This window comes from Sminthopsis crassicaudata, chromosome 2 (assembly GCF_048593235.1).
Source record: "Sminthopsis crassicaudata isolate SCR6 chromosome 2, ASM4859323v1, whole genome shotgun sequence".
Lineage (NCBI taxonomy): Eukaryota > Metazoa > Chordata > Mammalia > Dasyuromorphia > Dasyuridae > Sminthopsis > Sminthopsis crassicaudata.
The window spans coordinates 450,989,421-451,014,153 of NC_133618.1; the positions used below are offsets into that span (position 1 = coordinate 450,989,421).

The window sequence follows — 24,733 nt, forward strand, 5'->3', positions numbered from 1 at the left end:
GCCTTGTTGGGGTAAAGAAAAGAAGAAAAACAAAGTGTTGATTCCAGCAGTTAACACTATGATACCCCTGCCTCTGTAGATAGGATCCAGAACTGCATCCTACTTGCAACCATAAGATTCAAACCTGTTCCACATATTTCCTCACCTCCTCTGATGCCAGTCTTGGCCCCAAATTCTGTCTCTTTGAATTTAATGCACCAAAGGTAGTTTTTCTCTTAGTTTCAAACCCTTCACTTCAGTGAATTCTTCTTCCCTGACTCTTTTCTGCTCTCCTCCTCATTCTCCAGGCCTTCTTCTCTTCCCTCTCTCCTCCCAAAGAACCACTTTCTCCACTGTCCATGGAAGAAGACCTACCTTGCCAATTTTTTGGACCCAACTGGCTAAGATTTTTGCCTATCATTTTCCTTTTCCCTCACTAATTTTCCCCACTCAGGCTCTAAAAATTCAAATTCCAAGAAGGAACAGGGAAATCACCAACAGGAAAGTGCTCAAGAGAAAAAAAAAAAATTTTTAAGTGGGAAGGAGATGTCAAAGGCCTAACGACTATCAATCATTCCTTCTGTAATTCATAAGGACTTCTTTCCCTTACCTTCCCAAATCCCAAATGAATAGACAACACTACTGGTTCCCTATTTTCCAAACTCAATCATATTAAAATGGAACTTCAGCTCTAGCTACTACTGTTAATTATCTCCTAAAGTCCAAGGAACCTGGTATACAACTGTCAGAAAGGAAAAAAAAAGAACTTCTTACAGTATTCAAAAAAAAAAAAAAAATGAACTTCTTATAGCATTAAAAGCCCTTTACAATCCTGCTCCTGGCTGCCTGCCCAGTCTATTTTCCTTCATGTCTTTCCCTTGCTTTGCTTTTTTTTCCTCCCCACTGCTATGCCTGGACAACCTGTGAGCACAAGCCCACCCACAACTATTTTTTTCTGTTGGAAATACTTTCTCTTTCTTAGGGCCACAATACAATACTTCAGGAAGCTGGTACCAACACTTTTCAAATCAAAGCAGAAAGTAATGGTTTCTCAAGTCAACAAATAAATAAATAAATGCTTCCCTTCCCCTCTTTTAGAGGTAAGGGACTAGATATGTCATACTGCATACACTGTGAAATCTGCATTGTTATAAGGGGAAAGGGATACACTCAGAAATTAAGGTAATATCAATGAATACATTTTAATATAATCTCTCCTCAAATATCTTTGCTTGCCCTCCCCCCTTTGTCCTTCCCTTGCATAGGTTACATGATTAATGTCTTTCCTTTCTGAGCAATTAGGGTATAGACTCCTAAGAAGAGGTTTTCTCTCATACTCCTATTTGCAGCATAGGGACCATTACATAGGAGCTTAATGAATGTTTAAATATAATAAATAGAGAACAGATAAGAGGCAATTCTCTTTGAATGAAACCTCTTCACCATCCATTTATGCCTTCCAAGAAAAAATCAGACTCCAGAAAACCCTTTCTTCAATATCACAATGTAATCATCTGCATTCTCTCCACTCTTGACTTCCCTGTAAATACTTCGTCTTTTACCCAAATTTTACCCAAGATGACCTTATAATACAGCTGTAGTCAGAGAGAGAGAGAGAGAGAACAGGGGAACCTGAATATGGACTGAAGCATAGTATTTTTCACCTTTGATTTTTTTTTTCCTTTCTTATGTTTTTTTTTTTCCTTTGTGGTCTGACTTTTCATGCACAACATGATGAATATGAAAATGTTTAAAAAAGATTTGTACAAGCATGATAAACATGGAAATGTGTCTAGAAAAAAAGGGAAAAGGACCCACATGTGCAAAAATGTGTGTGGCAGCCCTTTTTGTAGTGTCAAGAAACTTGAAACTGAATGGATGCCCATCAATTAGAGAATGACCGAATATGTTATGGTATATGAATGTTATAAAATATTGTTTTCTAAAAAAAAAAAAGCTTCTAAAATATATATATATATATCATTGTTCTACAAGAAATGATGAACAGGGTGATTTCAGAAAGGCCTAGAAAGACTTACATGAACTGATGCTGAGTGAAATGAGCAGGACGAAGAGAACACTGTATATATCATCAACGAGATCATGTGATTATCAATTCTGATGGACTTGGCTCTTTTCAACAATGAGATGACTCAGGCCAGTTCCAACAGATTTGTAAAGGAGAGCCATCTGCATTTGGAGAGAGGGCTATGGGGACTGAATATACAACATAGTATTTTTCACTCTTTTTGCTGTTGTTTGCTTGTATTTTGTTTCCTTTCTCATTTTTTTCCTTTTTGATCTTATTTTTCTTGTACAGCATGGTAAATTGGAAACGTGTTTAGAAGAACTGCACATGTTTAACCTATATTGGATAATCTGCTGTCTAGGGGAGAGAGGAAAAGGGAAGGAGGGAGAAAAATTTCGAACAAAAGGTTTTGCAACGCAAATGTTGAAAACTATCTTTCCATGTATTTTGAAAATAAAAAGCTATTACCAAAAAAAGTACAAATTATAAAAATAAAATACAAAAAAAAAAAAAAGATTTGCACATATTTAACCAATATCAGATGGCTTGCTCTCTTGGGAAGGAGGGAGGTAATGGACAGAGAAAAATTTAGAACACAAAATTTTACAGAAAGGAATATCGAAAACTATCTTTACAAGTATTTGAGAAAAAAAAACAAAAAAACAGGATAGATTTTACCCAAAGTCCAGATACCAAGACCCCCAGGGCAAGGGCCCACTGCTTTATCTAATTGACTTGCCACTCCTTAGGTACTTCTTTCTTACAGAAAACACTTGTTTCTTTGTGGCTATCCAGGCTGACCTAAAGGAAAGCTCTTTCTTGTTCATCTCTCTCCCGGCTCTGCTCACTTCCATCCCCCAAACTTTAAAACCCAGAAGTTAGACACTAGTAACATTCAGTCACATCTCCTTCAATTCAACTTGGTAACTGTTCAGTTAGTTACTTCACCTTTCTGGGCCTCAGTTTCCTCGTCTGCAAAATGAACCGGTGAGAGCCAACGTGAGGCCTTCTAGATCTCAGGAATCCTCCCAACGGGTAAGAGTCGCTGTCCAGGGGAAGGAGCTGCCACACCCTTCCCTGGGCTTGGCCCTCAGCCCCTGGCCTGCTTCTATACCAGGAGCCCAGGGGGCTTCAGTTCACCAATGAGCTCTCCCCTTCCAGCCTTCCAGAAAGGGACGAAAAGGAGACTCAGCCTAAGCCAGCCAACCTAGCAGGGGCTTCCCCCTCAGCAGCAAGTCCAGCTTCAGTTAGGGAGCCGCTTTCCTTGCCTGCCTGGAGGGTAGGAGCTAACCAGGTGGGGGTGGGGAGAGAGCAAAGCCTCAGCTGCGTTAGCACCAATTTCACAAGGGGGCGCTATGTAGTAAAAGCAGGAGGCATACCGGAGCGCTGCCTGTAGGCAGTTCACCAGGTGGATGCATCTGTCTTTTTACTCCTCTCCAGCCCCCTTTTAACAGGGTTTGGGATGAGATTCCCATCTAGAATTCAAGAATACATCTAGTGCACACAGTTCTTGCTTTACAGACGTGGATACAGATCTCTGCAGTAAAGAGATTTTCACATAATGCAAATATGGCCCTGCCCATCCGCTTCATTTAGCCAAATAACAAAATGCGTATAGAACACAGTATTCTTAGGGTAGGGAAAGATGCACAAGAAGTATTGTCTTGCTGATTCCTTTCTAGGTTTTCCGTTCTAGGTTTTGTGAGTGATACCCAATGCATTCCCTCCAAGCAGAAGAGTAACTATTTTTCAAAGTTCTATGCCCTGGCAAAGTTTTTTCTTCCACAGAGATATTGGTTCAAAAGGGCATTCTTTGATAAAATAGGCTGGTTTCCATGACATTAAAGATTTGCTACCACAAGTAGGGACTTCCACTTATTATTTTTTGCAGGAATTCTGGGAACTTCTTTGCTTTTTCAATATCTACACTAGAAACCTCTCCTGACACTTACACATTATGAAATTCTGCACTATTTCAAAACTGAACAAACCAACCACTGCTTGCTGTAAGCAGCATTATTCCTTCAGGGTGCTTTACCTTTAAATCTTTAAAGAGGCTTCAAAAGCTCTAAATTGTCAAAAATCTTAAAGGAATATTCTTCTGTCCACATAATTGATAGTTTCTTCTCCATCTCTAGGACAGCATCTTCTGTTTCAATAGATAACACAACTTCACGTAAACACTACTCCTTGATCCAGGCAGCGTCCTTCACTAAGGTCAATAGCATAAGATTAAGTTCATGTACAACTGATGACAATTTCAGTCTTCCTTTATATTTTCTAATTATTTTCATTTTAATTTCCAAATCTATTGGTTTATGTTTATAAAATGATTCACTTTTCCCCTGAAGAGCATATTTGCCATAAGCATGATGAAAAAATAAGGATCGCTATTGAATACAAGTAATACTTACTGTGTGCAGACACAGGAAACTGACTTAGAGTGGACTTCTCGCTGTTCACACAGTACAGTGTCTGCTTTGGATAATTTTTTAAACTTTTTTATGTGGAATGTAATTTTTTACATCTAAGCTAAATTTGCATAGAAGTCTATTTAACAATGAGCAAATTTACATATTATTTCCACCAAGACAAATGAGATGATTCAGCCCTAGATCTAGCAAAACATCTGTGTGAATATATAAAATCAGTTTATTCTAGAGCTGGCAAGGATCAGATGTGCAGACTTTGAACTGGATCTTCAACTCAAGTCCTAAATATTTTCTACTGCTTTTATCACCAAGTTTCTTCACGTCATTGCTAACACATTTCTGAGTAGGATTCAAAGCACTCCACTCCACTCCCAAGCAAAGCATTTGCTAAATGATCAATTCCCCACTTCAACTCTAGAGAGCCTCCCTCTACTGTGCATGTTTATCCAAACAAGCCATTTACCCAGGGAAACCCAGCAAACCCACACAGCCTCTCCAAGGTGGTCCTGAATTACAGATTGAGAAAAGGCTAGTCAGAGATGAGTAGAATTTTAAGCTAGAAGGGATTTCACCTTTATAAATGGAAGAAAGAGAAGTCTGAATAAATATGATTTGCTTAAGGTAACCACACCAAAACATAAGAGCTGGAAATAGGATTCCAAACTAGCTCCTATGTTCATCAAGGTGCCTCAGTTCCTCGGCTATTTCAGAGCTGCCTTACCTTCTGGGCTGGAAGTAGTTATTTATTTCATGCCAGGATCCCTCCTGTCTGGCCCCTGGGCTATTTAACCAGCTAACCCAGCTCATCCCAGGCACTGGGCAGCAGCAGCTCCTGGGTCCAGGGCTGCGCCTTTCATGCTCAGCTTTAATTCTCTGTCCACAACAGGAAGGAAGCATGGCCACTTTGCCTTTTCCTCCTCTGAGGGGCGGGGGGAAGGAGAGGAGGGAGGGAGGGAAAGTGAAGAGTAGTTGCTGGCCCCAGCTTAATGCAGGCCCTGAAACTCCAAATCCCCCTCCACACCCCCAGGCAGGCCTCATCCTCCAGCCATATACTCAGGAGGAAAGAGCAAGGGTCTCCCCCAGCTCTGGTTATCTCCTCAAGGGCACATGTCTTTCTTTGGGTTATACATCAGAAGGCCTGATCCTTGATGTACCTTTTTAAAGGTGACTAAAACTGTGTCCCCATCAAACCACACTCAAAATCCTCCACCATGAAGCAATCTAATTCCTCACACCAGGGGCCCAGGTTGTCCCAACTCCTCTGAAGCCTGACAATGATTAACCACCACTCTGCAATAAATAACATCTTACATTCTTCAACAGCTAACCTCAGGCCTCCAATCTTCAACTACATTTCCTTACCCTAAATGTCTGTTCACACAGGTAATAGCAGGCAGAAGCAAGACTGGAATCCAGGTCTCCAGACTGCTAAATCTGCTACTCTTTTCAACCTATCTGTCTGTCTCTGGGCATCCCAGAATAAAGATTATACCTGCCAACAATCTGGCCCTCACAAGTTTGATGCCTACATGTTTCCCATAACAGAAAGATGGAGAGGGAACCAGGAAGAAGGAGCAAGCATCTATTAACTGTCAACTATGCAAGACACAGCTCTAAGCATTTTTTTGTTTTTGTGTTTTTTGCTGAAGCAATTGGGGTTAAGTGACTTGCCCAGGGTTACACAGCCAGGAAGTGTTAAGTGTCTGAGGCCAGATTTGAACTCAGTCCTCCTGACTTCAAGGCTGATGCTCTATCCACTGGCAACCTAGCTGCCACAATTCTAAGCATTTTTATAAATAATTTGAAAGGATTTTTGAAAGCCTTCAGGCAATTAGTAAGATTGCCTTGAGGACAGGGAATCAAGAAATCTAACCTGATAGCTGACAAGGTTAATTTACTTTTTACTGGGGATATCACCTATCTTGCTTTCCTTAAACATTCTGATAGTGTACTTTCTCTGAAAGAGAACTATATTTTTCAAACATCTTTTACAAAAATAAGAATGCAATGAAACTTACTAATCACTGGATACAAGCACTAAGATTCCTGGGTTTCCTTATCTGTAAAATGGGCTCTCACTGAATCATCTCAGCAGATTACAAAGGAGAACAGACTTAGCCAAGATCATTCGCAGCAGTCTCCCAGGCCCAATCCTTCCCACCAAGCTACACTATAATACTTTATAATTTAAGCTGGAAAGTAACTTAAAAGAGCACCTGGGGGGGGCAGCTAGGTGGCGCAGTGGATAGAGCACCGGCCCTGAATTCAGGATGACCAGAGTTCAAATCTGCTCTCAGACACTTAACACTTCCTGGCTGTGTGACCCTGGGCAAGTCACTTAACCCCAGCCTCAGGAAAAAAAAAAAAGAGCAACTGAAACCACTAAAATGGGTTGGCCTTTGTAGACAGCAAGCTGTACTGTAGAAGGGAAGAATTCTGATTCAGATACAGATTAAACCACATGGCCTGAGATCTCTTTCCAATTATAAGATTCTCTTCTTTTTTTGTGATCTACAACTGAAATATTAGGCAATTAGGTGGCACTCAGCTGGCCAGGTCTGGAATTAAGAAGACCCAATCTCAGACACATTTATGTAACTTTAAAGCACTTAGCCTGTTTGCCTCAGTTTCCTTAATTGTAAAATGGGAATAATAATAGTATCTACCTTGCAGGGTAGCGGAGAATAAAATGAGATGAGATTTGTAAAACATTTTACACAGCACCGGCATACAATAGACAGTATAATAGCTATTATCATTATTGGTATATGTAGGGTCTATACTGGGACAAGGACTTTGAATATCTTCTCACTCTTTAGTAATGCTTCTTAACTCCATCCCTCCAAGATAATTCACCAGGGTAATATTTAGTTTGAGGAGTTTGCAGAGGAGAAAAGGGTTAAAGAATAGTGGCAATGATGTATGATGTTAGGAATAAAGTTATCTGGATAGAACACCAGCCAGGTGTCAGAATGACCTCAGTTCAAATCCAGCTTCAGACACTTGACATGCTAGCTGTATCATCCTGGGCAAGTCACTTAACTCTAAGTGCTTCACAAAAAAAGAAAAGAAAAAAGAAAGAATAAGGTTATCTTTGCAAAGACAAACAGAAACACCTCTCAAACTCCTTGACCACTTCTCTTCCATCCCTCCAGAAGTCTAACCAATTGATAATGAATAAAACCAAGAGTCAGAAGATGTGTAATGCCTCTCATTTCAATGACATCTAAGCCACAGAAACCCAGATCTATTCCACAAGTGAAATGTCTCAAAAGGCTAGTGCTTAAACCCCTCCTTAACCTTCCTATGCACAGGGATGAAGATCTAGTCAATCTAACTATTATGTAAATTCTAGTAAATGAATATGAATTACAATAATTAGGACTCAAAATCTGAAGCAGTTTTACTGAGTTAAATCCATTCAATTCCCAAGCTTTTATAGGTGGCTCCAATCTAAGTGCATATTTGTGGTCATTTGTAGTACTAGTCCAAGAAGCCTTCTAGAGAGTCAGCTTAAGTTCAACCTAAATTTGAAGCCAGAATGACATAGATTCAAATGAAAACTTTGACTCCAAGCATGTGATTATGAATCAGTCAGTCAATCTTGGAGAGTCTCAATTTCTCATTTATAAAAATTTATAAAAGGCAAAACCTTTTAAGCAAAGTTCTCTGATCACCATTAACTCAGAAGGCCCCTGAAATAATAGTTCTTGTTTCTTGAACTAAGAAATTGCTTCTTCATCTTTAACGTGGGAAAAATACTAATTGTATTACCTACCCCATGGGCACTGTGAGAAAAAGTTTTTAATAAAGCTGCCTATCTTACATAAGTACAATCCATGGATCCCTAAAGTTTACAAGATCAAATCTAAATTCCTTTAGTATTTAAAGCATGCCCCCCCAAAATAATTAGGTATCCAGCTTTACCTTATACTACTCCCCTAAAAATTGCAGCAATTTGATAGCTCTTCATATTAAATTCATCAATTCTCTTTTCAGGGAAAGTCCTGATCTGATATAATCCAATATACAGCCATAACAAAATTGTACTCCATCTTTTAAAAGATAGTTTCAGTGACTAAGAAACGGGTAATCATCTCTGAACCACAGTCCTGACTCTATACCTCTCGCTGGGTCCTTCTCACGCAACATTACCTTATTTGTTGCAAACAAAATATAGCTTCAAAATCCATGGCAGGTCAGATTGTCTAACATAAATATTACTTCCTGGGAAAAAGAGTTATTTAACTCTAATGCTGTTTCCTCATTTATAAAATGAGGATCAATAATCCTATACTCAGGTTTACAGGAATGTTTTAATGATGGAATGATGAATAAATGCACAATTTTGAAATCCTTATACTGATTGATGCAATGTATAGCAGCCACATTCCAGGGAATTGAAAATGAGGCATGTTCTCTACTCACCTAAAAGGGAGATGACACATGAAGCTATAGAATAAATCACTTTTTTGAAAATAAAAAATTGAGAAAAACAAACAAACAAACAAACAATGCGAGAGTGACTGTCCATCTGTTAGAAGGATTTAGTTTTGTTTTTTCCCATGAAACAAGGGACAGGGCTAAGGGGCGATGTGAGAAAGAAAATGCTTGTTAATTGAAAACATAAAAATGACAAATTCAGGAAAAAATGAAAAAATATAAAGTACATTGTAATTCTTATATAGCTGACATTTACAGAGTATACTTCTCTCAATTACTCCAACTCTGACATAACTTCTTTTAGCAATCTTGATCCTAAGTTATCTATAAGCTATTTTCTACTCCTGTGGATCCCTTACCCTTAACTTGCCTCAGGTCATCCCAATCCTGAACTCTAGGTGTATATTATCATATGTTTTCTCAGTTTTACATGCTGAGCTTTCTACGTAGCAAATAACATGGACTACACTATCTTTTCTCAACTGGGCCCACAAAGATGAAAGACTGGATTTGTTCCACTTAGACTCAGAAGACAGAACTAACAAGTAAAGGTTACAAAAGGAAAATCTTAAGTTTACTTTAATGACAATATTCCTAATTATTAAAACTTAATCCAAAGTGAAAAGAATATGTTACTTTGCTAAATATAGGATTTCTCCTTCATTGAAACTCCTCATTGAAATAGAGGCTAGATGACAACTTGTCTGGTCTATTAATAAGGTTATTCTTGGTCCTTCCATAGTCTTTTAAATGGTCAAAGATCCCAAATCAAAGTAGAGATTGTTAGTCTATGAATTTTCTAAGAAACCAGGTGAATTCAGTTGGGTACGATTGTAGCTTAGAATAGCATCCAAGACTCCAAACTGACAATCCAGAACTCTCGCAACCTGCTGCCCAGAGGCAGCCCACTTTATCTCTTCAGAAGGAAGCAGCCAAGAGGAACGGGAAAGAAATGCTTTGTTCTTTGCTCCGAGAGAATGATGTGTCCAGAATTCTTGCTACTGGCCCTAGGGGTTATTAAGGATGTCCTTACTAGGAATCCAGGGGAGGGAGGGAAATAACGTTCTACAGAGCAGGGAACAGTGATGTTTTGATTATTAAAGCACTGTTTCTGCTATGTAAGATTTACAACTACTGATTCAAAGTCTCTGTTTTGCAATAAAAAAATATCACGAAGTAGTAGCAGAGTCATGAGAATGCTGTAGATCCTGTAGAACCAAGCATCTTCTAGGGTCATACTTCCAAAGAGGGTCAGAAGATGGGAGTGTAAAGAATGTGAGACATATCTAGAAGGAAAAAGAGTCTTATAGCAGGGATTAAAGAAAACACAAGGAACATGAATTCCAATAATATACCAACTCCTCATAGTATATTAAGCTCCTTTTAGAATATTTAAGATTTAACTTCATACCTCTCAGATTGGCTAAAATTATAGGAAAAGATAATGATAAATATTGGAGAGGATGTGGGAAAACTGGGACACTAATGCATTTTTAGTGGAGTTGTGAAATGATCCAACGACTGTGGAGAACAATTTGGAACTGTCCAAAGGGCTTTAAAACTGTGAATACTTTTTGATCTAGCAGTGTCTCTATTGGGTCTGTATCCGAAAAAGATCATAAAAAAGGAAAAAGGACTCTCATGTGCAAAAATGTTTGTAGCAGCCCTCTTTTGTGGTGACAAGGAAATGGAAATTGAATAGATACACATTAGTTGGGAAATAGATGAATAAGTTATGGCACATGAATATAATAGAATATCATTGTTCTATAAGAAATGATGAGCAGGCTGATTTCAGAAAAGCCTGGAAAGACTTACATGAACTGATGCTGAACGAAATGAGTAGAACCAGGAGATCATTGTATACAATAACAATAGGATTGTGGGATAATCAACTCTAATGTGCTTGGCTCTTTTCAACAATGAGGTGATTCAAGGCAATTCCAATAGACTTGTGATGGAAAGTGTCATTCATATCCAGAGAGAACAATGGAGACTCAATGTGGATCAAAACACAGTATTTTCATGTTTTTGTTGTTGTTTGCATATTTTTTCCCTTTTGAACTATTTTTTTCTTTCGCAGCATAACAATTGTGGAAACATATTTAGAAGAATTGTACATGTTTAAACTGTATCAGATTGTTCTGTCTTGGGAATGGGAAAAAGGGGAAATGAGGGGAAAATTTAGAACACAAAGTTTTGCAAGGGTGAATACTGAAAATTATCTTTACATACTATTTTATTTTTTTTAAAACATGCATGGACAATTCTTCAACATTAGCACTTGCAAAACTCTGTGTTCCAATTTTTCCCTCCCTCCCCCCCATGCCGTCCCCTGGATGGCAAGTACTCCAATACATATTAAACATGGTACAAATATATGCTAAGTCCAACATATGTATACATATTTATACAATTATTGTATACATACAATACAAGAAAAAAGAGAAGCAAAATAAAATGCAAGCAAATAACAATAAAATGAGTGAAAATGCTATGGTGGAAACCACACTTAGTTCCCACAGTCCTCTCTCTGGTTGTAGATGGCTCTCTTCATCACTGAACAATTTTACATGCTATTTAAAAATTTTTAAAGAATATTTAAGGCTTATATGAATTATTTTGTTCATGATCCTATGAAACAGACAGTGCAAATATTATTATGCCCTAACAGATAAGCAAGCAGATTCAGAGAACTTGTTCAAGGCCACAGCTACTAAATATAGATTCCTGTCCACTATAAAGTGCTGCCTCTAGAAGACAACAGCAAGAATAATTCCCATTTCCAAAGCACCTTAGCTTAAATTGTTCACTTTTCTTCTTCCTCTCCCCACTTTCCCTAGATCAAATACCGGTAGAAACAATAAATATTATATGAGCCTCAATTTAAGTAACTAACCCAAAGGACACAGTACAAAGAGCCAAGCACTCCAGAAAGTCTTGAAAAGAACTTTCCCCCATTCTATAGTCAACTCTAATACATTTGTAAATCCATAAAGTATACCACTCTGCTAGTACTTGTTAAATAAATCCAGTGTTAGGGTAAAGTATGGTAACCAAATGAATGCATTAAGTAGACTAAACTATCACACCACATTAAGTGCACCGAATTCTATGCTGAACCCACAAAGATTAATCTCCCACCTCTACTGGATCAAAATGGGGAGTTTCTCTCCTTGGGGACAAGGGAAATAAAAACTTTTTTATAAAGGCTAAAATGAAATCAAGCCAGTTCCTTCCTTCACCACCTCTTAGTCAAGGATCTGACACCAAATCAGTCCCACAGAAGCAAAGATGGAGGTCCTGTGATTAGGGTCCTGATATGCTAACTGAGCAACTTAAGATAGTGCATAATGATAGCAAAACCAAAATAGATGGACCAAAGGTCACTCCAGAGCCTTAGAGTATGAAGAAAAACCAAAGCTAGAAATCATGGACTATTAGTTATCCAAAAGATCCTAAAGACTTGGAGTTAGGAGATCTTGGTTGTAGGCCTGGCTTTGCTACTTACTACCTCTCCTGGTCCAAGTTTCCCAAGATGTAAAAAGACGCCTATTGAGGCATAGTGTGTTCAAAAGTATTGAAGTTATAGACTTGCTAGAGCTTGACATGATTAGACTTCTCTGTTAAGTTGTAGACATGGCAAAGGACATATATGGGTGGACATAAAGAAAAGTGAAGAACCTTGAGATTATGGCATAATTCAGTTAAATGTGCAAAAGGATAAAGGAAAAAAAAATGTTTCAATGAGAACCTTCAGTGAAGGAGAAATTCTAATAGTGGTAGCCTGTTCTTTTCACTTTGGGATAATTTGAATAATTAGAAAAATTATTTAACAATTTAGAATATTAGAGTAAACCTAAGATTTTCCTTTCGTAATTTCCTTCCATTGGTTCTGCCTTCCCTGAGTCTAAATAGAACAAATCCAGGTACTCCTAAGAAAAGATAACATGTAGCAGCCATTTATAACATGTAAATTTACACACACACACACACACCCCAAAAGAAACTTTGTCACTGTTGTTTGGGATCAAGGGGAGAAAATAGTAGCATCATGCCAAATTTCTATAAATTAAAATAACTTCTTAAATAAATGAGAAAATGGGCTACTTCAAGAGACAATTGACCCTCCTCTTACTAGGGGTCTTCAAGGCAAGCTGGATAAAACAAATTGATAAATGATCTTTAAGATCCTTCCAGCTCTAAAAAGCAATTTAAAGTGTTAATTGAAAATTAGCATAACTGAAAATATATGACAAACATTATGACCATAAAGGGAAATGCCACAGAAGAAATTGTCCAGAAACAGTAACTCCTATGTGAAAATTTTCTGTACAAAAATGTGATTCCCTCTTAATACAGAGGACAAAACAACCAGTTCTTCCCCCCAAAGAACTTCAAAAGAAGTTTCTGAAGAAAAGTTCTTCACTGGGGTTAACCAGACAGAAGACATTCTTCCTTCCAAATGCTCAGCTTACAGGATGATTGGATTGCTTTAAGACAATCTTTTAAGATTTTTTTTTTATTATGATTATGGAAACTGAGGGCTAGGAGATGGCATTCATATAACTTCACAGAACTAATTAGATTTAGGATTTGAATGCAGGGCCTCTAACTACACATTTGATATCCTTTTCCTTGACAGCTTTAGAAGTTGACAAGTATTAAAATAAAAGATGCAAAAGGAAAAGAAGCCCTTAATTGGGGGAGAAAAAAAAAATCAAACCTCATTTCTTCTAGCTGCTTCTAATAACCCCACAGATCCTGAGGGACAGCAGCAAATCTGTTCCCAGACTAGGGAACAATGCCTGAAAAGTGGCCAGTCAATAAGATACACACACACACACACACACACACAGAGACAAAATCCCCCAGAAGCACAAAAGCGGCACTGCAGGAGGTCTGAAGGACATGTCTGAGGAAGATGGAAGCTCCCAGAAGTTGCCTTAGGCCTAGAGCATTCTAGGGAGTCATAGGACTACCAGCATTTATGTTCTAAGAAGGGCCAAAATTTTTGCCACACTCTATCCCATATAAAATCCAGACCCCCAACAACATCCTAGCCTGGAAGAAACTAAGGACCAATCAATAATGGATGTCTTTCTTAAAAGAAAGCATTTCCGAGGACATTATTGTGATTCTACTCAACCAGCTCTGTATTCCAAAAAAAGTGAGCTAAAAGAACAATTGGAGATGGTAAGAAAAAATCAAACTCAAGAAAATCCAAATCCACAATTTCCATGGTCATGGAGGATGTTTCAGTTGATCTCTGTGTATCTGTAGCCTAGCACTTACCCAGAGCCAAGACATCTGTGATCATCTGGTTTCAGCCTACTCACTGACTAAAAATGGCACATTGGAGCAACCACTAAGGTTTAAAATCATCACATGAAGCAAGAGAAATAGTTATAATTCTATCCAGGATTTCACTTGCAGCAAACTATGGTTAGGATAAAAGGTGCCCAAGTTCCAGTTCAAGCAACAATTCCTGTGGAAGTTATCCCCTGGTCTTCCAAAATCAGATCAAGGCTATTATTCATTGGTCAGCAAATTCCTTTGGGAAGTCATGTTATGTCATCCATAATGATTGTTTTGCTATCCCCAGCACTTAGGAACTTTCTGGGTTACTCATAGCATCACCTGTGGTCAGGAATGCATACTGGGCTTCTACATGAACTCCTCTGATGATGCTTTCTTTTGAAGTAAGCTAGATATTAGAGCCCATCCCCTTATCCTTTCCAACCCCTGCTCTCCCTTACCTAAGTGCTTACCAGCAGCCTCAGTACAACTTAGTTTACTTTGTACTTGACAGAAATTAAAATTTTAAATCAGTCTTTTTTAAAAGACCTTGCTCAGGTGGATTGATTAAGTTTGCAGATAACTATTTTTCCTTCTTTACTCCCAGCCTAGAAGGGGAACCAAACGCAATCCACCTTCTAAGATACTAATTCCTACTTGGAAGATGATGGCTCAAGATCACAGGATTAAAAAAGAAACCTTTATGTTAAGATTTGAAAACTCAAAGAATTAAAAAAAAAAAAAAGAGGTAACCTCCTTAGGGATCTCAATTGTGAAAAAAAATATTCTGTAATTCTTAAAGGATTTTTTACATTTGCATTCTTTTAAAATCACAATTCTAACTTACCCAAAAAGCAATGAAAAGTAGATCCAAATGTAGATTATCTTAACTCATTTAGGACAAAAAAGTAAAATGTCATCAACTGGAGAAAGAACAACAATAGACCTCTACCATTTCTCATGAAAGGACTTGATTCTTCCAGCTCTACAAGTGTTGCTCTGAAGTTCTGACTGGTAAGTCATATAGCCAGCAATCTGGATCACAAAACCATAGCCTCCTCTCATCTTCCACTGAATCATAGATCAAATCACTCCTCTAGGAATGGGCATGTTAATCAAGTGACTCCACTTATTTTGCTTGTGATTTCTGAAAACAAACTCAGATTATCTACCACCTTACAAGGAAAACTCCAAAAGGAAGGGAGTTTGTTTTTGTATTTGTATCCCCAAGGTTTATAGTGATCTCTAGAGCATAGAAAGTGTCCAGTAAAATCTCATTTTCATTCCATTTTATTACTAGCTTGTATGTAAGCAAGTTATTTCAGTTTTCTACAGTGAAATGATTTCTATCAAATGATCTCTTAACAGTAACAATTATAGAGTTAAATGAGAGTTGAGATAAGGTTATCTTAGTATCATATGTATAGAGAGAGAATGTAGATAGCAAAACTAAGGGATAAAGATGATGAAGTTGGGGGGAGGTCAAATCATACTAAAAAAGTCTTCAAGTTCATGGTAATATCTTACAGAGGATTTACAGGACATAGTAAGTAATTAAGCAAAATGAAAAGACAAGATTGAATGAACCAGTCTACACTAGTTTAGGAAAACCATATACATACACAATTAAATCAATTTGAAATGTATTTGAAATATTTGAAAGATTTTCAGTCATTTCAGATTTAGATTACCTCACATTGTGTCAGAACTAAGATTAAAATCTAGGATTCTTTATTATTGTTCTGTAAGAAATGATCTTTATAACAATGTGTTGAGATATCTTCTAAATGTCAATTCCCTAGGCCTAAAGATTTATGCTCTCTTCTTATCAACCTTCCCAACTTCTCCTTTTGTGTTAGAGTCCCTTCACCATATCTATATCTCAAAGACTCATTCCTCTCCTTCATTCATATCCAATCAGTTACCAACCCTGCTAAAAGGTTCTTCTTCTATGGACTATAACAACTGCCTAATTGTTCTTCTTGCTGTGCTGATCTGTCTTCTACCTATCTCTCCATCTTTCACAGAACTTTCAAAAATACAAGACTAATTATGCCTATCTGGAAGTATGCTCAAAGAACAAATATAAAATTGTATATACCCTTTGACCTAGCAATATCACAACTCAATCTCTATCACAAAGAAATTTTTTAAAAATAGGGGGTGGGGAGGAAAAGACTTATATGTACAAAAATATTTATAGCAACTCTTTTTGTGGTGGCAAAGAATTGGAAATTGAGGGAATACCCATCAATTGAAGAATGACTGAACATATTGCAGTATATGATAGTGGTGAAATACTACTGTTTTCAGAAAAACCTGGAAAGATTTGTATGAACTGATGCAAAGTGAAGTTAAGAAGAGCCTGGAGAACATTGTACACAATAATAGCACTATTATATGATGATCAACTGTAAATGACTTATGAAATAGATTGATATATCTATATTCAATATAATCAATCAAATTACCCAACCAATCAACATACATTTAGTCTTATTCAATCAATTAATAGACCTATTATCAATATACAAATAGTTATTACTTAAACGTATCACTATATATTTAATCAACTAATCAGGAATAACCAAATAGGATAGATTCTCTCTTATAAAAGGACCCCAGATTCTTATTCTTAAAAAGCCTCAAATCTTTCATGAAAGGCCCCAAACTGTATATTGCATAATCAGAAGGTCACTTTATAAGTTCATTTATCTGATCATAGGAAGCCTACTAGAGAGTCACTCCAGCTGAGCAAAGGACTAAATCCCAGCATGACAGATGTGATTCAATTACATGGGAAGTCTCCCAGTCACTCCAATGACCCTCTATTCTTCATTATCTCCTTTTTGCATGAGAAGATGGCTATGAACATTTGGCCAATGAGTGACACTGGTCGACAGGCTACGGCGGAACTTTCTACCAGCCCCAGATGCTTTGACATTCATTTACCAGCCTAACTCCAAGAGTCTGCTCCTAGATTTTTGTAGGACTTTCTAAACGGTCAAGAAAGGTTTGTTAAGATCTACTTGCAAATCTGTCTGTCAAACTAATGAGATTCTTAATGGGAATTGTGTAGATTCTCTCGGAAGGCCAAAGGTAAGGTTTAATCAAACTTTATATTTTTCACCTGTTTCACCTGTATTGCCCCATAGGAAGCACAATAAAAATAAGGCCCTAGAGAAAGGGAGCATCTCAGATAAAGGGGAAGGTCTGAGTTTAGGTCCTATTCATTAAAGGAAGTCAGGTCCCTTTAATAAGCAGTTATTGGTTCAGAGTCACACCTTAGGGGTATTTCTTGCAGATTAGACTTTTTCTGGCTTACACTTAGTTATCTCAGCAATACAATGATCCAAGATAATTCCAAAGGATAATGATGAAAAATGCTGGAATCTGAATGCATATTTTTTACTCCATTTTGTTCATTGCTGATTTTTTTTAACATGACTATATACATACATAAATACATATTTATATAAACCTTTATTAAATTGCTTGCCTTCTCAGTGAAGATGGAGAAAGGAGTGAGGGAGACAACTTAGAACTCAATTTTTTTTAAAAAAAAAAGTTTAAAATTGTTTTTACATGTAATTGGAAAAAATAAAATTAGAAAAATTAGAAAACAATTACCAAAGTACCAAAGTGGGTAGAAGAAGAAAGAGACTAATCCTGTCGCACTCTTCAAAAAGCTCTTTAGTGACTCTTCAGGACAAAATGAAACATTTAAAGTTTTCAAACACAGCATGGCTTAGGCTTCAATCTATCTTTCTAAACTTATTTTATATTATTGCCTATAGCCATTTGCATACATACAGGCAAATTAATTAAACTTCTGAGTGTTTTACCTTACAGTGGTGCCTTCCCATAGGCTGTCTCTATTGCCCAGAATGCATTTTCTTCCTCACTTCCACCATCTCTTATTAGTTCAAATATTTTAACTTCATAGTAAGATAAAAGAAAATGTTAGAAAGATCATAAAAATACCTCCATACTGTTGGTAGCGCTAGTGAATTGGTCTAACCATTCAAGAAAGCAATAAGGAATGATGCTAACAAAGTGTCTATATGCTCTAGCTCAGATAATGATAATCCAAGAAAGTGAGTTTTTTTCCTAAAAGACCTCGTCCATATAATAGCAACACATTTTATAATTCTTAAGAACTAGAAACAAAATCAGTATTCATAAAATGGGGAATATTAAGTCAAATTGTGGTACATGGCTATAAAAGACTATTGTATCTTACAATGCTGTTAGCTAGATGCATTTTACTATATTTATTGCATTAACAAGTTAAATTTTAAGATTAAAAAATATTGCTGCACCCAGTGAATCCAGATACATAGGAATGTATATGAACTGATACAAAGTAAACAGAACTACTGTCCTATGATCAGTTTTTCCCCTTTCTCTAGGCTTCTATTTCCTGGTTTTAGAGACACTCCTTCAAATCATATTCAACTGTTGAACCAATTCCAGCCAAATTGACCTCCCTCAGTTCTTCCACTTCTCTTTATATGTATGCGTATGTATATATACACATATCTGTATATATGTTACATTATTATATAATATTTAGACCCTTTGCTTACACTTACACATAGCCTCTGAATCACACCATCCTAGATGGCCCAGGCCCACTTCAACTCTCAAGGTTTCTTCCTTGACCATATCAAGCCCATAGTTAAGCTCTCTCTTCTCTAAACTTCTATAACCCTTCTACCTTGGATATATTCTATGTCTTCTTGCTCTTTGCATATCCCCATAGCACTGAACAAGACCTTGTGAGAATTGCCTCAAAATATTTATGGAATTGGCAAAACTGAAAGGCCATAGGATGAAAATGGATTAAGGAAGCCACAAAACTTAATGTAGACATAAAACTTATTTTTTACATTTTGAAGAGCTAGACTGGTTCTTAGAATATATCATCAGAGGGGGAAGGGATTATCAATTCCATTTTACAAATTAAATACCTGAGACACAATTAAGTAAACTAATTTGTCTAAAACATGAAGGCTAGATCTAGAACCTAGGCTCCTTTATGATTTGGTGAATCAAGTACTGGACTTATAAGTCAGGAAATCTATGATTTAGAATTCCTTAATCCAAAGGTCACTTTAATTCAGTGCTTTAATTTTTTCATATGGAAAATCAGAGAATTGGATTCAGTAGCCTCTAAAGTTGCTCAAGTTTCTCAATTAAGATGCTATGAAAAATTGCCAAGAATACCAGAGTCCACTAACACAAAACAGAGACTCTTCTGAATACTTGTAAAACTTCAATAGATCAGTACCCAGTACATAGTAGGCCCTTAATAAATATTTGCCTCCTCCATCCACTTTGTCATTAAGTTTCAGTTGCCTTTTCCCTCTGACATTGTGACCACCTCTCCAAATAGTCAATTTTCCCCAGAATCTTCACTTTGATAAAAGATCCAAGCCAGCTATTCTTCACTTCATTATACCTCAAAACAGGTATCATCCTTCCATCCCTCCAGCTTGTATTTCTACCCCCAGCACTTAACACAGTGCCTTTCAGCATAGTAAACAGCTAGGAAGAACAGTAGATAATCAGGCCAGCAGTCAGGAAGACTCATCCAAGAGTTAAAATCTGGCCTCAGGCACTTGCTAGCTGTGTGACCCCAGGCAAGTTACTTAACGTAGTTTGACTGTTTCCTCACCAATAAAATGAGTTGGAGAAGGAAATGGCAAACTATTCCCCTAGCTCTGCCAAAAATTCCTAAATGGAATTACAAAATAATCAGACAATTGAAAAATGATCGAACTCAATTCTTCTATCACATCATTGCTAAGTAAGCTTAAGATCTGGTTCTTAAATCCCCAGATTCTAAGTCATATAGGGTCTTCCTACTTGTTACCTCCAAATAATGGAAGACCCACATTGAAACCCTTCTTTAAATATTTACAAAGACCACAATCATACCTGAACCAAGGCCTACACACACATATAATAAAGACAGAGGGCACTATTACCCAACACACCAGCTTTCCCTTCTGCCCTTTGACCTGGAAAATGGTTAAGTCCTGCAGATAAAACAAAAAAGATGATTAAAGGTCAGTAACCAGTTGTTAATTTAGCTGTTTCAATCATTGTCACAACATTTTCCTATTCTGGAACTCAGTTTCCTCATTTGCATTCCTCATTGGGATAAGGCCCTTTTCCCAATTCTGATTCCTCATATGCTTCCTCAAATTCACAGCAGCTTTCTGTATTACCTTAAATGATAGGGCTCAGAACAAGTGACACACCAACTAGAAAACTCAAAGGATGCCATCACACTCCTCTTAGCCTGTACAGTAAGGATAAATTAGAGCTATTAAACACTATAGATCTAGTGTATTTGTACATTATAGTTGAATCCCAAAACTACTCCCAAAAACACTTCCGTAGGGTTAATTTGCAGATCAGTATCCCAGTCCAGTTAGAGTTGGCTCATTAGCATCTGGTAAACCCATCGCACCCCAAACCCCAAGATTAGATGAATTGAACAGTCTTAATCCTTTTTATTCCTTTTTCTATCAATCTCATTGGCTTCTAAAAACCTATTCTCATCCATGAGGCTAAAATACATTTTTCCTCCCTTTCCTATCTCTCCAATACTTTGAATAATTCTTTGAGACCCATCAACCAATATGCAGAAGAAAGTACTATCAAAACATCTCATGTAAGATGCTTTTGGTTGGTTTGTTGATTTGTTTTAGTTGAAAACGAACAATTCAGGAAGAAAAGGACTTCAACCTAACTACAGTATCTATCCCTAAAGGAGGAAGGGGGATAGGTAGGTGGACAGACAAGCCTCAAGGACAAGATTTCCATCAGAGCTCCCAAAGAGATGAATGAAAAAAGGGAACTGAGGATTCAAAACCAAAAAAGAAGTCCCTGCCCTTGAGGGGCTTATATTCTAAAAGAAGGATGGGGGAAGGAGGGTGTTTGAAGTCTGGGTGAGGGATGGTAAGGAAAAAGCCTTAATGGAGAAAAGGCAGAGAAAAATCAGGGAATGACGGGCTAGCCTATACTTACAGGCAAAGGACAAGTTAGTGGATAGTAGTCACAATACAGTTATTTCATGTACACTACAGGGGTTGGGTCAAGGTGCCCCCTCAATCTGAGAAATCCATATTTTGGCCCTCCTTTTGTACCAGAAGTCTGACTTTTTTTTTCTTCTTATTTTATGGTTACTGGTTACTCCATGAATTGGGGTTTTAAAACCTGGGGCTGATTTCTTTTCTCAGCTGATATATATCCTGTGAGGCATTTTTTCCAATGTATGTATGCCAGCTTTGAATATGTGTTCTGGTGTGTAACATTTTTCTTCAATCAGTTTCTTTAGGATTTCAGGAAACTCCTTATTTGCCTCTTGATCTGCCTCTTGTTGCTTTTACATTGCATAGACCAAACTTTTTCTTTTTTTTTTTTTTTTTTTTTTTTTTTAACTTTCAAACTATCCTTAGCTGGCCTGAAAATCCATATGAATAAACACTTCAACTTCATTTTCCTTTAGAAAAATCATAAAAGTACTTAAGTTTTTCTCATATGACACCAGAATCTACTGGCAGGCTTTTTAAAAATAAAAATTCTATACCCACAAGAATATTGTTTTTATTATGGGAGAGATGAAGATCTCTTGCTTCATGTAAATGCTTTGCAGTAGTTGGTGAGTTGCAGCAACTGCTCAAGGATGTCCTCTTTTTTCTGGATATGCTTTAGATCTACTCTTTAATGCCATAATGGTGGCCAACAACGGCAACAGCTGCTTGGCCTGAATAAAGCATATCTAACAATTCTACTTTTTCCTTCAAGTCCATCACTTTACTCTTTCGTGGGAGCACTTTTTGAATCACTAGGAACACTATGCTTAGGATCCATGATTTTAAGAGTTTATGGCATTTAAGTACCACATAATACAAGAAACTCAAGATGCAAAGATCAAATGAGAATGCCATCAACAAACTTCATAACCCGACTCATACATAGAAATGCAGTTTTTACTACAAATTTAATTTTCAGGAAAAATTGTGTATTCATGTGTTACTAAACAGCAAAATTATATTGTATTTGCATTATTTTATGAATTACTAAATTTTTTATGACAAATCTGTATTTCAATAATTGTGAGTTATCTTCTGGCTTTCAAATTCTTTTTGCAAACTTTTTTTAACTTATTTTAAGTTTAAAAAAGAAATTGTGCAAATTTATGATATCAAAAATATTAAAAGATAAAAATATTACACAAAACTATACACATATTTTATGCATTTCTGAATGTCTAAACGTTTTCAATATCATCTGCTGTCTTAAATTATCCTCTGCAATTTCTGCAAAACTCCCAAAAAATTCCCATTTAATTTCACATGCCCTTGCCAAATACTGAAACCTTAATGGGGAAAGTGAGCAGTGTAGAAGGGACAACTACAGGGCAACAGGAAAGATGAAAAAGAAATAGGTTCAGATAGTGGGAGGGAAATTTGTCCAACATTAAATTGACTTAGCATTAAAGTCAGGGAAAGAAAATAATTTGGATGTCTATAGAGCTGATTTTTGTTATTATTTGAGGGGATGGGACATTTGGAATTAAATGTCTTGCCTAGGATCACTTAGCTAATTCATGTTAAGTGTTTGAATCCAGATTCAAACTGAAGCCCTCCTGACTTCAAGACTAGTGCACTATCCACTGCACCATATAGTTGCCTCTAGAACTGGCTTTTAAATGCTTGTTTGGTGAAGTCCAATTAAAGGACCTGGTTCAAAATCAGGATTTTCTATTTAGCATCACTTATTTCTCTTCTCAAAGCCTATTTCCTCCTCAATCAAGAAACATTGCCAAGCACTGAATAAGGAAGTTGGATTAGAATAAGATTCCTGGTCAGCTAAGTGGCAAAGTGGATAGTGCCAGGACTGAAGTCAGGAAGACTCAATTTTCAGTGCCAAGAAGATCCCAGCTGGGGTCTTGGAGACTCAGTCACAACTGAACAAAAAAAACCTTTCCAGCCTTAAATTTAAAATCAATACCTCTATCCTAAGAGTGATTTTACCAAGAGCTTTATCATAAAAGACCTGCCCTATAACTACCAGTCACCTGTAAGCTTAGGCCCTATTCCCACCTAGGTCCCATGAGTATTCTCTCTTCACCTGGAAAATTGCCCAGAAAGACCCCGTGCTTGCCATTATTTCCAAAATTTCTCCTTTGAGGGCTGTGATGATTTTTCCTAATAACATTACAACCACAACAAATTCCAGCCCACATTCTACAGTGCTTTATACCATAGAACTTGAATTAGATGAGGCCTCCCTTATCATCTAGTACATGTGTACCTATAAACACTAGCATCCCTCACCAAACAGAAGAAATCAGGTCTCTTCCAAATCAAGTAATATTACCTATGTTTTAATGCACTTTTATTTTGTTAAATTTTTTCCAATTACATTTTAATCTGATTTAAATGTGGGTAAGAATACATGTGTTTGACACTTCTGAAACTTTTTTTTTTTTTTAAACAAAGTGTACTAAGCAGAGAAGGAGTGCTCAGATTAGAAAGAAGGAGAAAGTGAGAAAGACAGAGAAAAAGAGTTGGTTCTCTACTGGTGAATTCTGATGAGTTTTAAGAATCTCAAAATATCTATTTTGATCATACAACCAATGCAGAAATCATATAGAGTTCTAAGAAGATAATCATCTCCACCCTACCTCACCCAGGTTACTCGATGCCTGCTTCAAGGTAGCCTGAAAATTGAAATGGTCACACTTCTTCCCAATTGTTTTAAAAGTAGAATAAGTTTAGAGCTTCACCCCTTTTCCACAAGTCAGTTATTGCAAAACAGCTTCAAAGGTCTTGAAAGGCTAGGGAAAAAAAGGCCAACTGAAAGTTGTTTAAAAAGGTACAATCCTGGGAAGGCCAAATGTTAAGTCATCAGCAACTAAGTGTGAATTGAGGAGCTCAGAGAGAAAAGGGGCACAGAGAGGATACAAGCCTGCACAGGCAGACAAGGACATATGGCTAAAATCAAAAAAACCTTTCTGGTTGGTAGCTGAAGACCTCCCCAGGGCCTACAAGTGAAGAATGTTATTTGGCTCTAGGGAGCTATCAAGGGAGCTATCAAGGGAGCTACAAAACCCTTCTGGTTCTAGTTTTCTGCCCAAGTTATTCTTCATCTCCATATTCCTGCCCAAAGTTGAAATGGGATAAAATCAAGATCACTAAATCTTATTTCTCTAGACCTGAAAATTTACAAATCACTTTTCTTATCTTGATAAGGTAGTCTATGGAAGGAGTCATGCAGTCAAATTCAATTTATAGATGAGGATACTGAGGTCTAGAAGGTCAATCATTTGTCCAAAGTAGCAGATTAAAATAATTAGTAGAATTGACTCCACAATCAGTCCCCTTTCCCCACTGTATCATGCTCTCACCTCCATTTTATGAGCAAGAAAACTTGAGGCTCTCAATAGTTATGACTTGCCAGACAAAACTGGGATTCTATGCTCAGTTTGCTAAATCCATGTCCACTGATGTTCTTGCAGCCTGCCGACTTT

At 37.1% G+C, this 24,733-nt stretch overlaps 1 protein-coding gene across 5 annotated transcripts in view; it reads right to left on the reverse strand.

Moving 5' to 3' along the window:
- The window catches only part of LOC141557292 (microtubule-associated protein RP/EB family member 1), a 109,624-nt gene that overhangs the window by 79,793 nt on the left and 5,098 nt on the right, over window positions 1–24,733 (reverse strand). The window lies entirely within an intron of this gene.